Raw genomic sequence first — 17,168 nt, forward strand, 5'->3', positions numbered from 1 at the left:
AGGCTGGTCCTCCCTCCCTCTTCTCTCCACCTCCTCCCCTGAGGGCAGAATGGTGGATATGAACTTCATGGTAGCATCCAAATATCTAATCAGTTTGCCTCATTAACACTTTGGAATATTAGGTAGTGGGCTTAAATATCTTATATCCACTATTGGTTGGAAACAATGGAAATGCTGTGACTCACTTCTTGCAAGCAATACCTTCCTCAAGCTTAAGGGCATATCCTGCTCTGAGTGCTACCCTCCCCAACATTCAATTCTCCACTCTGCAAGGAAGAACAAGAAGTTCTTAGATGGGGGTGGAGGTCATTAATGGGTTCAAGCCTGAAAGATGGGAGAGGGAAGCAATGGTTGAAGAAAATGAGTCATCCAGGCCTTTTATCTGTATGCCCAGCTCTTCACAGGCTTAGAGTTGATAGCTTTCTTCTAGTTCCTATACTTAATGTTATTCCCTTGGGAAAAGAAATATTGAACATAACTCACCAGCAAGATATATATTTTTTCAGCTGAATTCCACTTAATACTTATAACCATGTAAGTCATCATAAGAGGAAATATTATAATTACTACTAATAAAGAAATTCAAAAATGGACAAATAATTTGCCAAGTTAACTGCCTTTAAGTCCAGGTATCCAGGTCTATTCTGACTCCAACACTATTGTCTTCCCTGTGGCGTTGCCTTGGTTTCCAAACTCTTCAGTCTGTAGACCATTCAATGTTCTAAAGTTTCTAATCCAAAGTTAATAAGTGAAAATGATTTTTTTAACCTCTCAAAGTGAATTGGAGAGACCATCCAACCAGTGGTTAAGAGCATGCCTAGAGATGCAGTAACTCCAAGAAGGGCAGAGCAACATCTACTCTCTTTGTCGATGCATCCTAGCATCCGTGCCTCTTGTATCAATAGTATAGCAGCATCTAGTGCATGTTTAGTGACTGAAATTCCATGAAGAAAAAAACTGAGTGACATTGACCCACTCTAGTTTGGAGTTAGCATGCCTTTCTGGCTTGTCATCTCCCCACTGCTTTTCTTCCATGTCTTCTGCTCTTCAGAGCTCTACCTTTGGCTATTGGAAGATTACAACCAGTTAAAGCAACTCAAGTTGTTTTTTAAGGTGAAATTTAACTATAAAAACAGCCTGTGCTATGGTGGTTGTTTTGTTTTGTTTTGTTTTGCCACATAACAGATTTCTTTCCCAAAATTCTCTGTTTTTGCCCTGTAGACAATGATTATAGAGCTAGGAATAAAATATTTTGAAGCAAATAACAATACACTTTTCAACGGAAACACATTCTGTGTTTCTTTCACTTCATATCTGGGAAGTAGTTTTTACTTATATACAAAGACTGTTTTTCATAAGGTAAACCTTCTATTTATTAAATACTCATATTTATTAGTGCTAAAGACATTGAATCTCTTCATTTTTTGAAATTCTTATGAAATTTCATTATCACATTTATTTCAAATGTTATGTAGCCTAATAGCTATTTAAAATTTTGCATGCAATACAGCCATCCTAAGAATCAGACCACTTTAATATAGATCAATTCCAAATGACATTCATGTAGCTCAGCAACTACAATATATAAACACCTATGAATTAAAACCAGTTTTAAAAACCACATAAAAATATACAGATCAAGTAACTGTAAAGATATGAGATTATAGTCTAGTTTCCATTTTCCAGTACTCTAATCAGGGCTTCCAAATAATGGACAAGTTATTTTTTTTTTTAAAGGACCCTTAAAACTAGTAAACACAGTTGCTATTCAAGTATTTTGGAGTTTTGTAAATGTCACGTTCTTTCTAATTGGCTCCCCATTTCAGCAAACCCAGTTGAAAGTTAATTGAGTTGGTATGTGAACTGCATCTCCACCCTCCCCCTTATGTTCCTAGGAATGAGCCCAGTACCAATAAAGCTTCGTTGTTTTCCATAGGTAATCTGAATGTGGGGTCTGCATTCATTACCGTCAACTGAAATCACTTCTACTGCTCCGGTGCCCTTTATGAAGGCAGCTCTGAAGCCTTGAGACTTAGGGATGGAGACTATACTGAGAGGTGACATGCCAAACGTCTACTTCCACCTCATCATTTGCCACACTGGGAATACAAGACAGTAAATTAAAATTTGTAGCTGTGGCTCAGTTTCAGAACAGCATCTCTCCACTCAGACCTGGTTGGAATCACAGGGTGCCACCTTGTGTAGAAGCTGACGATTTGCTTCCCAGCTCCACAAAGGATCCAGCTAGATTCAAAAGAAATCAGCCCAAAAGCTCTATGTTGTATTTAACCAAGACAAAAACGGCACCGATGTAATTGAAGGAAACAAATGTGAAAACATACAGTTCCAAAGGATCTGCAACACTTGACTTTTGAATCCCATCAACAGCCTGTCTCGTTTATTGCCCCACCCCTGGCCGGAAATCGTACCCAATGTCCCACACATGGAAGGGATTGACACTGCGCACTCGGGCTTTCGAGTGAGGGGTACCAGAAACAAATAAGGCTCTTGTGACCAAGCTAATAAATCTGACTCAGGCAATTATCTGTCCAAACAAGTGAGCTACTTGGACTTAATTTCATGACTTCAGATTTCTGAGATAGATACATTCTGTTCTATCAAGTCAATAAATACGATCCTACTTATTTTACTAAAGTGCATGACAGTGACATTTGAAAAAATGAATTTGAAAAAGGGAAATACAATTTTTTGGAGCAAGGCCATAAGAGGTAAAGTATGGTCTTTTTCAATGCAACTGCTTTGTCCTTGAGAAATTCCACTTACGGAGAAAAAGCAAGCTGCCACAGAGCTCAAGACACTGTTGCATTCATGGAACTAGCTGGACGTTTCATATTATTTTCAACAGGGAACTAGAGTGGAGATCCTGGTCTTTGGGGGCAGCAGGTACACACCTGCTGATGGTTTCCCCTCGAGTGACATTGGCTCATCTCAGCTGCCTTCTCTGACTTCCTCCACTGGCTGATCTTTTTTTCCTCAGGCCTCCCCAGAAGGTAGCTAGGAAGATTCTATCTACCAGACCATGTTTCTGTCCTTCTGTCTCTCAATGGTCTAGTCTCCCTGACTTGTTGACACCTCTCACACAACAAGCAGGCTCAGAGCACTGAGCTTTCTGGAGTCCAAAGTGTTAGCTAGGAGGACTCCATTGCTAGGAAACCTGAACTTAGCTATTTCGAAGTGGCTACCCTCCCTTCACAGCTATTATTTGATTTCCTCCACCAACAAAGAGCTGATGTTTATAAGCATAGGTGTATGAATAAAGTATGCAGCTGGAATCCTGTATTAAAGAAAATGAATTCATTATTAAGAACCATTCCTTGTTTTTCTTGTTGCTATTGTCCTTTAGAATAAAACACCCTGTTCCCTATGGTATCATCTTATTGAGAACCCCCTGAATTCTGAAGTGAATTGTCAGGAGGCAGAGAGGAAGGCAACTTTGTGTCTCTACATCGGAAGACAGGTTTACTTGCCTTGCATCATCTATTACAAGTAACTTTGTCTGGCAAGAAACAAACCATTGAACTAAACCACACTATTTACATTTTACTGGCACACCCAAGCTACTCACCTTGTTTCAGAAAGAATTCCACCTGCGTTTGAGAGTAAGTAGTCTCTCAAAAGGGAGGCATTTGGACAGTATATTTTCTAACATCATGGAATGAACAAACACTGTCAGCTTCACCATTCACAATGCCTGTTAGATAATATGATTGCTTGATAGATAGAGTGATTCCCAATAAGACTATGCAAGTGTCTTCACAAATAGAGCAAACAGGTGGTCTAACGTTAATCTTGACAGTATCCTTACAACAGACACAAAAAATGCATCCTGATGCTCTTTCTTACAGTGGCCCTCCATACAAGCTGATGGCACCAGATGAAACTCAGGACAATTCTGCCAAGTTAAATTGGACTATGAGCCCCAACTCATGCAGATGTGGGATATGCACAGACATCATAGCTGCTGGGAAATCCTCCCTAAATAGTATTTTCTCTCTGTTGTCTCTGGATAGACTGAGTTGAGAGCTTAAAATTGGGCTCTGTTCCTTTCACTTGAAGTGTGGCTCTTCTAGGTACCATTTGACTGCCTTAAATGAGCATGTTGCAGAGGATAGAATTAGCATTCTTTTCCCAAAAGAAAGGAGCTTAACAAGTACTAATGCCTCTGCTTCTTGCAGTGAACTAAGGGTGTGACTCCTGGCAGGGCCAAGAGGTAATTTGGCCTTTACATAAGCAAGGTATGCCTTGCTATCTCAGACTGGACAGCAGTGGAAGATGGAGAGGTGGAGAAAGAGTTCTTGCACATCGTGTCCACATTAAGTCCATCCTCTATTTGATAGTGACTGCTATTATCGGCCAGCTTTTTTTTTCTAGCTGTGACTGCTTCCAAAGCTTACATTGTGCCCTTTCCATAGGAGTATCTACATTTCTAAGTGTCATAGAGCATGGGAAGCTCTCATAGCACACCAGACTGTGTATATACCTCCCCTCCCACACCACATTACATACATACATACATACGTACACACAAGAAAATAAAAACTGGGGCTGGAGAGATGGCTTAGCAGTTAAGCGCTTGCCTGTGAAGCCTAAGGACCCGGGTTCAAGGCTTGATTCTCCAGGACCCACATTAGCCAGATGCACAAGGGGGCCAATGCGTCTGGAGTTCGTTTGCAGTGGCTGTAAGCCCTGGCGCGCCCATTCTCTCTCTCTCTCTCTCTCTTTCTCTGCCTCTTTCTGCCTCTGTCACTCTCAAATAAGTAAATAAAAATGAACAAAAAAATTTAAAAAAGAAAATAAAAACTATTTAAAGAATCAAAGTCTAGCAAATGAAGCATACTTGGGCCTTGGAAAGAGATAAAATTTAATCTGTGATTTTGAGAGAGAAATGGTCATTATGTGCCCACCTAACAGGCTCATGAGAAGTAAATGAAACAACATGAGACAAATAGGCTTACACAGGATCTGGCAAGTAGTAGAGACCCAACCAATATTAAAACTACTGCTTCTTTTGTTTCCTCTTTGCTTTCTTATTTAACTGTCTCAAGGTGACTAATACCAGATAAAAATAGAATTTTTAGCATATACAAGATTAAACTTTGAGTCTTATTTATGAGTCATTTAATTTTTTTTTTTTTTTCTGAGGTAGGGTCTCACTCTAGCCCAGGCTGACCTGGAATGCATTCTGTAGTCTCAGGGTGGCCTCGAACTCTCAGCGATCCTCCTACCTCTGCATTCCAAGTGCTAGAATTAAAGGCATGCGCCACCACGCCCAGCAAGTCATTTAAATTTTGTTTTTTTTGAGGTAGGGTCTCACTCTGGTCCAGGCTGACCTGGAATTAACTCTGTAGTCTCAGGGTGGCCTTGAACTCATGGCGATCCTCCTACCTCTGCCTCCCAAGTGCTGGGATTAAAGGCATGTGCCACCACACCCGGCTCATTGAAATTTTTTAAATTTAAAGTTAAACAAAATACAATATGCCATCCCTTCCACTGCCCTGGCTTAGCACTTTACTCCTCAGCCCTGTTTGGATCCCACCGGATACCCAGGTGTTGAGAGGAACAATTCAAATCACCATGGCCGAAGCCGTAACTCCAGCACCCAGGAGGCTAAAGCAGGACTGCCAGTTTGCAGCCAGACTAGGCTGTATGCAGCAAGACCTGTCTGAATGAATGAAGTCTTGGCCACAGGGCCTGGCCAAAGAGATGACCTTAAACTTTGCAAGATAAGATCATAACTTTATTAGAGACCTACTTGCATCTAAACACAGACTAGACTTTCTGAAAAGTCAGACTTGCTTCTCAGTTTCTAAGAGTTTTCTTCTACAACTATGAGAATTATGTGTCTAGAAACCAGATTTGAGGGGAGGAATCCTGCTTTGTCTTCTTTCCTTCCCTTTTCCCCTCCATTTTTCTTTTTCTTCCACCTCTTATTTTAGGAAATTCTAAAACTAAAACTAATTTTAATAATTACAGTATTTGTCTGAACTGCACTATGGTTAGCTCCTGTTCCAAATGAGGATCACATGGGCTCCTTCTATGAAAATCCCACCATGGCTTATGGGCTGCTTCTGTCTGAGTTTCTGTTCATTGAAAATAAGACTAGCATGGTCACAAGTGACATCAGAAATGACATTGACAGGAGTCAGAATCAAACCAAACCAAATACAAAACAATAGATACCTGGCTTACTGGCTTTCTCACCTCACTTTAAAAAAAAATTCAGTGTTTATTTATTTATTTCTGCAGTACTGGAGATGGAAACAGAGCCTCACTACTGTGCTGGACCATCAGTCCTTTTCTCTCCTTTTTATTTACCATTGATATAATTCAATTACAAACAAATACTGAAACATAAGTTTGGAACACTTGGTTTTACCAACTTTTCTGATTCCTGAGATATAAGAAATTCTACCACAGGTGTAGCTAGAAAACAAGCAAACAATAAATATAAAACAAATAATATATATTCTGTTTGGCACTATGTTCTTTGACAAATATTTATTCCTTATTATGAATAGCTCCAAAGGCATTCTACTGGGATAAACTTGAACGAAGTTTGATGTCACTTGTTAATTCTAATACAGCTTTTAAATCTGTACAGATTTAATCACTTATGGAGCCATTTTATCCTAATTACAAATAATTTGTCATTACATGAAGTAAAAGAGTATAAATTGCCTCAAAATACTAAAATTGAATGGGTCAACTTCATTTTCTTCACAAACCAAAAATTTGTTTCATACCCTTGACAATGATTCTTGCTATCAATGGTTCAACCAATGTCTCAAAGCAAGCAAAGTAATACAGTTATTGGTTTCTCCTCTGCCCTTCTAGCTAATACAGCTATAAATTCCTAAGGTGGCTATGCAATTATACACAATAGAATCACTCTCACAGCAGGCCCAGCTAGGTGTGGATATGTGACATAATCACTTACCCAGTAGGGATTATTCAATATGGTTAGACAACATGATCATAGCATAGCAGGCCCCATTCATATCCTTGGCTAATATACTGGGCAACTTGAGAGCATCAGATTTGTACCAAGTGGCTTGGAGATGGATCCACAGTTAAGGCCCTTGCTTGCAAAGCCTGCTGGTTAGGGTTCAATTCTCTAGTGACCCACATAAAGCTGGATGTAAAAAGTGGCACAGACATCTGGCATTCTTTTGCAGGAGAAGAACCTTGGGACACACATGCAAACATGGTCAAATAGACAAATAAAACTATTTTCTAGAAAGAACTGCAGCACCTACCTTTGTAGGAACACTTGATGGAAACACATCACAGGATAATGAGCTTCACATACACATTCAGAGCCAACATCCTGGAGAAGGTGCAGTTTTTGCCATATGATAGTTTGAATAGAGATACAGAGGGAATAGTTAACTTTGGTCCTGTAGACGAGATGTGATAGGACCTTCCACTGGGCCCGCAGTGGCCAGTTAATATTCCAACTTTTTCCAAGTGCACGTAAGAAAAGGTCTAATGATGAACAATGCTTAGAAAACATTCTAACACACGGACCTGCAGGAAGCAGCAGAGCACACGCCACCCGGCATGGAGCGCTCAGGTTTCCTGCATGCACAGCCCTGGAGCCTGTGGTGGGAGAGAACACATTTGACATTGTCCTGCTACTCTCATTAGAGCAGATCCTTTTGATGAAAGGTGCTATGCTTCAGGGCTGTTTGATGTGTGAGAAAATATCCTAACATCTTTATGAAAAGTACTAGTTATCAACTGTTGTGCTGAGTAAAAGAAAAGCCTTTTAGGAAACTAAATGGAATTTTTTTTCTGCCAGCTGTAAGGAAGCAAATGGATTTGCAAATTTGAAAGCAAAATAACAAATTTGAAATAAAATTAACAAAAAGGGAGTAATTATTTTATCAAAAAGCTTTCCATTTAAGCTAAAATGATGTTATTCCCACAGATACCAATTTGGCTGATCAGGAATGTGGCCCAGAACCGTACATGTAACAAACATGTCAGGGGTCCTACATTTTTTTCTCTTTCCTGATTTTCATCTTGCTCTGTTGGGGAGTCTTGTATTCTTTCTTTCTATGATTCCATCTCTTTCCCTTTTTTTTCTTGTAGGAATGAAAAGGAAGATGTTGAAGGAAAGTTGGTGACAGAGAAAGAGAGATGGGTTGGAGGGGCATAGGAGAAGAGGAGAAAGAGAACTTTCCTATTTTCATAAGCCTCAAGCTCTTTTCCCCTGTAGCACAAGGTCTCACTGTTTTCCAGTGCCCCTTTAATTGTAGCAATACATCATGCCTCCTAATTTTCTACAGTCATGTATAATTGAGAGAGGTCTCCAGAGCGAAGAGAAAATTGGCAGGGATCTTGGATCAAAATATCCAAGTTAAGGTTGCCCAACTAAAAAGAAGCTGCATTTAAAAAAATACTTGGAGGGGCTGGAGAGATGGCTTAGCGGTTAAGCACTTGCCTGTGAAGCCTAAGGACCCCGGTTCAAGGCTCAGTTCCCCAGGTCCCACGTTAGCCAGATGCACAAGGGGGCGCACGCGTCTGGAGTTCGTTTGCAGAGGCTGGAAGCCCTGGCGCGCCCATTCTCTCTCTCTCCCTCTATCTGTCTTTCTCTCTGTGTCTGTCACTCTCAAATAAATAAATCTAAAAAAAAATTAAAAAAAAAATACTTGGAGGGCTGGAGAGATGGCTTAGTGGTTAACGTATTTGCCTACAAAGCCAACAGACCTTGGTTCGATTCCCAGGACCCACTTTCCACTTTCTCTCTCTCTGCCTCTTTTTCTCTCACTCTCACAAATAAATAAATAAATAAAATTTTAAAAAGAAAAACACAAATAAAAATACTTGGAGTAAACCAGGGATTGGAGCAACTGTCATCATGTTTTGTTAGAATAAAATTAAGAGTGGAACAGTAAAATATAAACTTAAAGTGAAGTTAGTGTTTTAAGTTTAACTGGTGGTTTCCTAAATTTCCTTATTGTCAAGAACACATCTTAATTCTTTACTTTTTGTTATCTTTTATGCTTATTGGCCATTTGTATCTACTCATCAAAGAAATGTTTTTTCAAGCATTGCCCATTTTCCTCTTGGCTTTGGGAGCCTGATCTCTATGGTCCACTACATTACACACACTTCCTCTTCCCAGATAGAAAGGCCAGAACATTGCCATCAATAGGAATATTTCATTGACAACTCACAACATATCCCCTTACTGGAACTGCCACTTGCAACCTGAGGAAAGTAAGAAGAGGTGAAAAGAAATCCTGGAAGACACAGTTCAAGATTTTTCCCATTATGACTCTAGGACCATCAATCTTTTTCTTGTTGTTTGACATAGTATCTCACTCTAGCCCAGGCTGATCTGGAATTCACTATATAGTCTCAAACTGCCAGTGATCCTCCTACCCCTGCCTCCTGAGTGTTGGGATTAAAGGCGTGTGCCATCATGCCTGGCTTATAACCCTTAATTTTAATCAGAGAGGATGTAAGTGAAAGATTTAAGTCTCACAAGCATAATATTAGCTTACCAGATATCTGTGCCTACATTTGATGCTCTCTGCCTAGGTGACATTATCTAAGAAATTGGATGACCACTACATAAAATTTAAACAGAAGATATATTACCTCAGGATCTTCAAGCTTGAGAACTTTTCTGCTCTTAGCTTTTGAATAAACAAAAAATATTCGAGATAATAAAGAGCATTAGAAACATTTCTTTTCTAACCATAATATCCCCTCTTTCTTTCCTCCCTTCCTCTCTCCCTCCCTCCCTCCCTCCCTCCCTCCCTCCCTTCCTTCCTTCCTTTCTTCCTCCTAGAGAGATAGAGAATGAATGGGCATGCCAGTGCCACCAACCACTGCAAATGAACTCCAGACACATGTGCTACCTTGTGCATCCAGCTTTACATGGGTATTTGGGAATTGAACCTGGGTCCTTTGGCTTTGCCTGCAAATGCCTTAACTGCTAATCCATCTCTCCTCTAAGCCATCTCCCCAGCCCCTGTTTCTTTATTCATTTCTTCAAACATTAAGTAATGCCTCCTGTGCTTTCTGCTTTCCACTAAATAAAGCTGTCTACAAAGTACTCTGAGGATTTTAAGATGAGAATGCATTTGTTCTTAGTGCCTACTGCCTAGTAGAACAGCCAAGATGTATATACACAGTTAACCATAGTGCAATATGGAAGATGATAGGTATTTTAAGAAAAACCCACACACTAAAAATATGATGGGGAGAGAAACTATAGAGAAATTACTTTTGGCTGACAGGCTTGGTAGTGTATCAGGAAAAAAAAAAAAAAAAAGCCAGGCCTGGTGGCACACTCCTTTAATCCTAACACTTGGGAGGCAGAGGTAGGAGGAGGATCACCATGAGTTCAAGCCCTCCCTCCTCCAGATTAACAGTGAATTCCAGGTCAGTCTGGGCTAGAGTGAGACCCTACCTCAAAAAGCAAAAACGAACATGCAAGCAAACAAAAAACAAAATTACAGAAAGGAAAGAGCATCTGAGTCTTGAAGAAGATCTGAACAGGCAGGTATGGGAAAAAAATGCATGAGTAATCACATATAAGAAAGAAGGGTGGGCTGGGTGTCGTGGTGCATGCCTTTAATCCCAGCACTCAGGAAGCAGAGGTAGGATGATCCCTGAGACTACAGAGTGAGTGTTGGGTCAGCCTGAGCTAGAGAAAGATCCCACCTCAAAAAACCAAAATAAAATAAAATGAAGAAGGTAAGAAGGGCGTGATGCATTCCAGAATTAGGAAACCAAAGGATGGAGCAAGTGAGAGCAAACATCTAAGAAATAAACCAATGATGTTTTCAGTCTAGGTTCTACGTATTAATGACTATTTTGTCAAAGCATTTGGTATCTTTCATTCTCAGCTTTTGTTATTAAAGATGGCAGACTAACTACTTGGTGACCAACAAGTTATTGTGAACATAATAGTTAGTGTGTGAACATGCTATATATAAACCACAGAAGTGCTACAAATTGCACTGGTTCCCCGCAATTCATATTGAAATATAACTCCATTGCGATGGCATTGACTCTTTCCAAGTTTGGCCTCTTCCTTCCTGTTGCCCAGTATCCTGGTTATATTATCCTGGCTGAGACAAAATCCCCAACGAGAAGCAATTTAGGGAAGGAAAGAGTTTATTTTGGCTTCTAGTTCCAGAGTCCATCATGGTGGGCAAAGCAGGGTGAGAGCAGGAAGCCAGCTCACAGTATCCCACCGGCGGGGAGGAAGCAGAGAGCATGATTAAATAATGTTTTAATTTAATTTCTTTTTTTTTCAAGGTAGGGTTTCTGTCTGGTTCAGGCTGACCTGGAATTAACTCTGTCATCTCAGGGTGGCCTTGAACTCATGGCAATCCTCCTACCTCTGCCTCCCAAGTGTTGGGATTAAAGGCATGCGCCACCACGCCCGGCTTTAAATTTTATTTCTAGTTTATGAATGAGAGAGAGAAAAAGAGAGAATGGGTGCACCAGAGCCTTTGGCCGCTGTAACCAACTCCAGACACATGCTCCACCTTGTGCATCTGGTTTATGTGGGTCCTGGGGAGTCGAACCTGGGCCCTTTGGCTTTGTGGGTAAGCACTTTAACTGCTAAGCCATCTCTTCAGCCCAGAGTATGATGATTTTAAGTCCTGTCAAGTTGACAACTGAAGATTCACCATCACACCTAGGAGCTCATTTGTGTTGTGGCACCATTTCCCCATGTTGCAGACATTCTCACATGGACGTCTTATCTCCTAACTCTACTGGTCCCCTAAACACTCCTGCCCAGTCTTGCCTTCCTTCCATCCAGTCTGCATAGCAGTATCTGAGTGAGAACCTGTGCATGCCTGCCTTTCCTTTGCTTCCTTAGGGGTCACATAGGCCTCCATGAACTCACCCCCTGCCACTTCTCTCCCTCCCTCCCATCCTTATGCTCAGTACGTGCCTACTGCCTTCCCAGAACACCCTGCTGGGTGGTTTTTTTTTTTTTTTTGGTTTTTCAAGATAGGGCCTCACTCTAGTCCAGCTTGGCCTGGAATTCACTATGGAGTCTCAGGGTGGCCTCAAACTCATGGCAATCCTCCTACCTCTGCCTCTCGAGTGCTGAGATTAAAGGCATGCACCACCACTCCTGGCCCACCCTGCTGTTTTGCAAGTTGTTTTCCTTTGCACAAATTGATTCCTGGAATTTCTGCTCAGTGTCCTCACAGTCCACCATCAAGTCACAGGTCCCTTCTTGCCCAACTTCTGGCTCTGGGGACTTAGTTCTCCTCTCAGCACTTACGTGAATCCACGCTATTGGACCATCACTCATATGTGCTGTCAGTGTTTCCTCACTGGTCTCCTCATGAGCGCCCGAGTCCTCTATTTCTGCTGAGCTCTGACACATAGGAGAGTTGAGCCTAATAAACTTGATTTAAGAAAATTCTCCACAAATCTTATTTCCCTTTTACTCTTTCTCTAATCACCCATTCTATTTATTTGTTTTTAAATTAAATTAAATTAATTTATTTGAGAGACAGAAAGAAGGAAAGAGAGAAAGGGGGAGAGAATGAGCAGGCTGGGACCTCTAGCTGCTGCAAACAAATTCCAGATGCATGTGCCATCCTGCACATCTGGCTTACATGGTACTGGGGAATAGAACCTGGATCCTTAGGTTTCTCAGGCAATCACCTTAACCTCTAAATCATCTCTCCAGCCCTCTATTTATTTCTTTAAAATCACAATTTCTGTTTCAGCTAGACCTGACCACAAACTGTCTGCTTTTAGGGAGTCAGAGACCACTCTCTGTTTTCTAGCAGCACTTGTCTGGAGGAAAAGAAATGTTCTCACATCCATCAACTGAATGTTGCACTCTAACTTTAATCAATCTTTAAGTTCTACATAATTTTGGGGAGAAATGGTTTTGTCATATTCGTTCCTACCCCTGACTTGTAAAACAGGTTTTTACTCAATAGAAGTAATAACAGAAAAGAAAAATAGAGGTAATATCCCACCTAGTTTAAATTTCAGTCCAATTCAGGATTCGGTTCCTGTCCCTGTGTCAGGCTATACATCATTTCTGCACATGCTTTTCTGTCTGGCTGAAATCACTTACCTAGGGTAGGAGTCGCAACCCAGGTACATTGATGTTTGAAGCCATATGACTGTGGAGGGAGGGGCTTTTCAGTATACATTAGAATATTTTATAGCATTCTTTTCCTCTACCCACTAGGTGCCAGCAGCATCCACATATTGTGACAATGAAAAATGGCTCAGGACATTGATGAATATTCCCCGGGGGAGAAAGCTCTGCTGGTTGAGAATAACTGACCTAACTGATTCCTGCTCGTGACTCAGGTTTTAGCTAATGTGTCATCACCTCTTGGAAGTCTTACTTAGCTTTTTAGAGTATATCAAATTTGCTCTTCCTTGCTCCTGTTGTGTTGTACACCATATCTTCAAAGCATGGACCAAGGGTTGTACTTGTGCACTTATTAGTATGTTATTAGAGTTCTCCTGAGACAGAACTAATAGACCATAAAGATAGAGCTAGAGATAGAAATATATGTGTATGTGAATAGATAGATAGACGGAGATAAGGTAGAGAAATAAAGAGATGGACATGGAAGAAAAGGATTGCATTAGAGGAAATGCAATCATGGAGGTTGAGAAGTCCTAAAACAGGATGTCTGAAAACTGGGGGCTTTGGGGTGCTCGTGGTTCAGTCAGGACTGAAAACCTATAACTGGGAAACTGATAGTATAATTCTCAGCCTCAGGTCAAAGACCTGAAAATCCAGGGGCTCCTGGTGGAAACCTCAAGTCCCAGGGCCAGACAAGCTACATCTCTGATATACAAAGGCAGGAGGAGGAGAGAGTACTCCAAGGTCAACAGAGAGAACAGACAATCTTTCCCTTCCTTTTGTTCTATTTGAGCCCTCACCCAGTGTGTGGTTCCTGCCTAAGGGGAGGGTGAATCTTTCCCACTCAGCCCACTGGCTCTCATGCCACCTAACTCTAGAAATACCCCCTCAGGCACACACAGTGCTTTCAAGTTCTCTCTGTGTTCCTTAATTCAGTCAAGTTGACACCCAAAAGTTAACCATTATAGCATGCTTGTCATTTTTGGCTTTAAGAGCCACAAACTTACAAATGGGTCTGTCTTGCTTGCTGTTTAATGTCTTGCCCCTGGCACAGAACCTAGTTCATATCAGATACCCCACAAAAGAAGTATATCTCTGCCCTCAGTAGCTAACTTTTTGAAAATTCAGAGAAATCATAGGCATGACCCACTGGTCAGAGATCGTAAGAAACAATGTAATTTGAGATGGATGGGAACTTTCAGTAATCTTTCTGGAGAGTTGGGGGACAGTGAAGATTAGCCATGAAGCAAACATGACAGAAAATGTCTAATAAGTCCACTGGGAGTGAAGGAGCTGATGCTTGTATGTGCAAGCACTGTGCCATGGAGGCCAACTCCCAGCTGGCGTCAGGCTCACACAAGACCCTCGAGAACAGCGAGGATTCTCCAATCTAGATCACGTGTAGATGGAAAGCAGCAGTGACAACAGACCCCAAACAAACTAGAGGAGCAAGTGGGTAATCTGCTCTCCTTTCTGAAACATTCTTTATCTGTGACTAAATTCAAAACACACCTTTTTTTTTCCTTTTCCTTTAATAAGTGTATAATAGATCATTCTCCTTTGTGCAGATGTACACAAAACAGGAGCTATATATCTTCTATCCATTGTCAACACATTTCCAAATAAAGGGTCTTGAAACTGTTCGTATCTTTTCTTGCTTTAAGCTGTTATTGTTTTGACTTGTTTGTTGTTTTTTTAAAGGATGTTAGAGTCAGCCTGGGTAAGAAAAAGATGGACTTGATTAGAGATGGTTTAGAAAGTATGTGGGGAAGCCATGTAGATTATGTGATACTGGGGTCCAGAAAGAGGAAAGCAATATTGATACCACACCTCTAGGCCAAAAGGATAAAAGAGGAAGAATGCTAAAAGGAGAGATAGGAAGAGAGAGAATGAAGGAGATGAGAAGGCTGTGTGCAGTGGCCTGTGGCCTCCAGGACAGGGATACAGTGACCAGCTAGTGAAGGTGCTCAGAAATAATAATAAATAAACAAACAAACAAACAAAAAAAAACTTCGCCATCCCTCCCCACTTAGCCTTATTCTGTTGCTCTTTACTGATAGCAATCAAGTCCTGAAGCAGCAAGTTCGAACCCCCAGGAGCCTAGATGAGGAGCAGGTACAAACAGCACGAGAAGGGGCCGCAGAAAGTATTCAAACATAAGGGTTATTTTATTTCAGACTTAACCACCAACAATTTGTAAAACAATTTGTAAAATTTTGCAGAAAAGTCTCTGAGAGATGGTATGTACATTGAAAGTTGATACAACACAGGGAACTCCTGTATGGCCTCCTCAGAGATGTAGTCATTTCATTGTCCTTATAGTTGATGGAATGAATGACATTAAGCCCCATCCCTTCCTTGTCCCTGCAGGGGTGGAATAGGACTACCCGTTATCACTAGGATATCACTGTCCTTTGCTTTTGCTGTGAAGGAACCAGGAGAGGGAGAAAAGAACCATCATGTCTTAGGCATATGCAGGACTTTAAGGAAGTTTTTTTAGTAGGAAGCAGAGGGAAAAAAGCAGCTATTTGAGAGGAGAACATTGGGGCAAGAAGGGTGTTAAGATGTTCTCCCTAAGTATCCTATAATATTATATCTTTCCTCTTTGGAATTTTCTGAAACATCTAAGATTTGAATTGTTTCCTGATGTTCTTTAAATATGAAGCTCCCCAGATAGAGACCCTAAGGCATCCTGATCTCTATGTGGGCCACAGAGAAAACTAAAGAAGAAATGGCCATTTGAGCAGGACCTTCTTCCAGGAGGAGAGTACCTGGAACCTGGAAGCTCAAAGGTGACAGCCTTAAAAATCTTGTCCACGTGAACCCTCATTTCCAGAAAATTATACTTTAATAATACTTTAATCAGGAGCAACATGGAAGGTTCAGAGATGAACAGGCTAGCTCAATATAGCCATAGATGAAAACACTGAGCAGAGAGATTGGTGGTCACACTCACAAACAGAGCTCCTTTAAGTGTGCAAACCCTACTGGGGATAATTCTAGCTGCCATTTGTGACCAAAGCTTGGCTTTTGTCTGTCCTGTCTCAAGTTCTGAGCTTGTCATGCATGTTCCCATGTGCCCTGTTGTCACTGCTTGTCATTCTTCCCTGTTAGTAAACTCAGACTCCCTATCTGCTCCTTACATAAGCCCCTGCTGCAAACTCTAGCATAAGCTTTGATAACTGCCTTTCATGATAACAGGTTTCCAATGTTGGAGCTTCTTCCACCCTCACCTCCCTCCCCTTTAGTCTCTCTAAGTAGCCTCATCTTGAACTGGGCTTAAACTGCCTATTTTGTCCACACTGGCCTCAAACTCACAATCTTCCTGCCTCCTGAGTGCTGTGATTACAGGTGTGCACCACCATGTCTGCCTTGTTTTTGATGCATGACCCTGTCTCATCTCTAAGTATATATGAGATCTCTGATCTCTATCTATATCATCAGTACAGCCTTCCAGGTCTTGATGCAAAACCATGTTCATGATACTGTCCTTATGGCACTTTAGCCTGGCCCAAGCCAACTGTCTCAGGCTCTGCAAACCAGTATTGGATCACTGATCTCTATTGGTTTCCTTCCACAACCCCAGGATTTGGCAAGAATGATCTACTGAAATCCACAGGAAACATTCATGAAAGCATATTCCTGATCTTATTTTAGAAATGACGATACCAAAACCTAGGAAGGTGGATTGACGTGGTTAGGCCAGGCAGCCAGCTGGTGGTGGAGCTGGACCAAAGCCCAGCAGTCAGACTGCAGTGCCCATGCTCTCAATCACAGAAACAGGTGTCCAGAATGTTCCAAAGCCTCCAGAAAGGGCATCATCCACAACCTTCAAATGAGCTGTGCCTCCAGGTTGGAACATTCTGTTTATGATGGGTTCCTTCTCACCCTTCATGTTTTCTCCTCAGGGAGTCCTCTCCACTCAAGCTTAAAGGCTGCCTCCCATTTGAACCCTCCCAAGCATCCCATTTTCCTTTGCTGTGCTTATCTCACATTCCCATGCCTAATGTTGCATCTTCCATGAGAGCTGAGACTGAATCTG

Source organism: Jaculus jaculus, chromosome 4 (assembly GCF_020740685.1).
Source record: "Jaculus jaculus isolate mJacJac1 chromosome 4, mJacJac1.mat.Y.cur, whole genome shotgun sequence".
NCBI lineage: Eukaryota > Metazoa > Chordata > Mammalia > Rodentia > Dipodidae > Jaculus > Jaculus jaculus.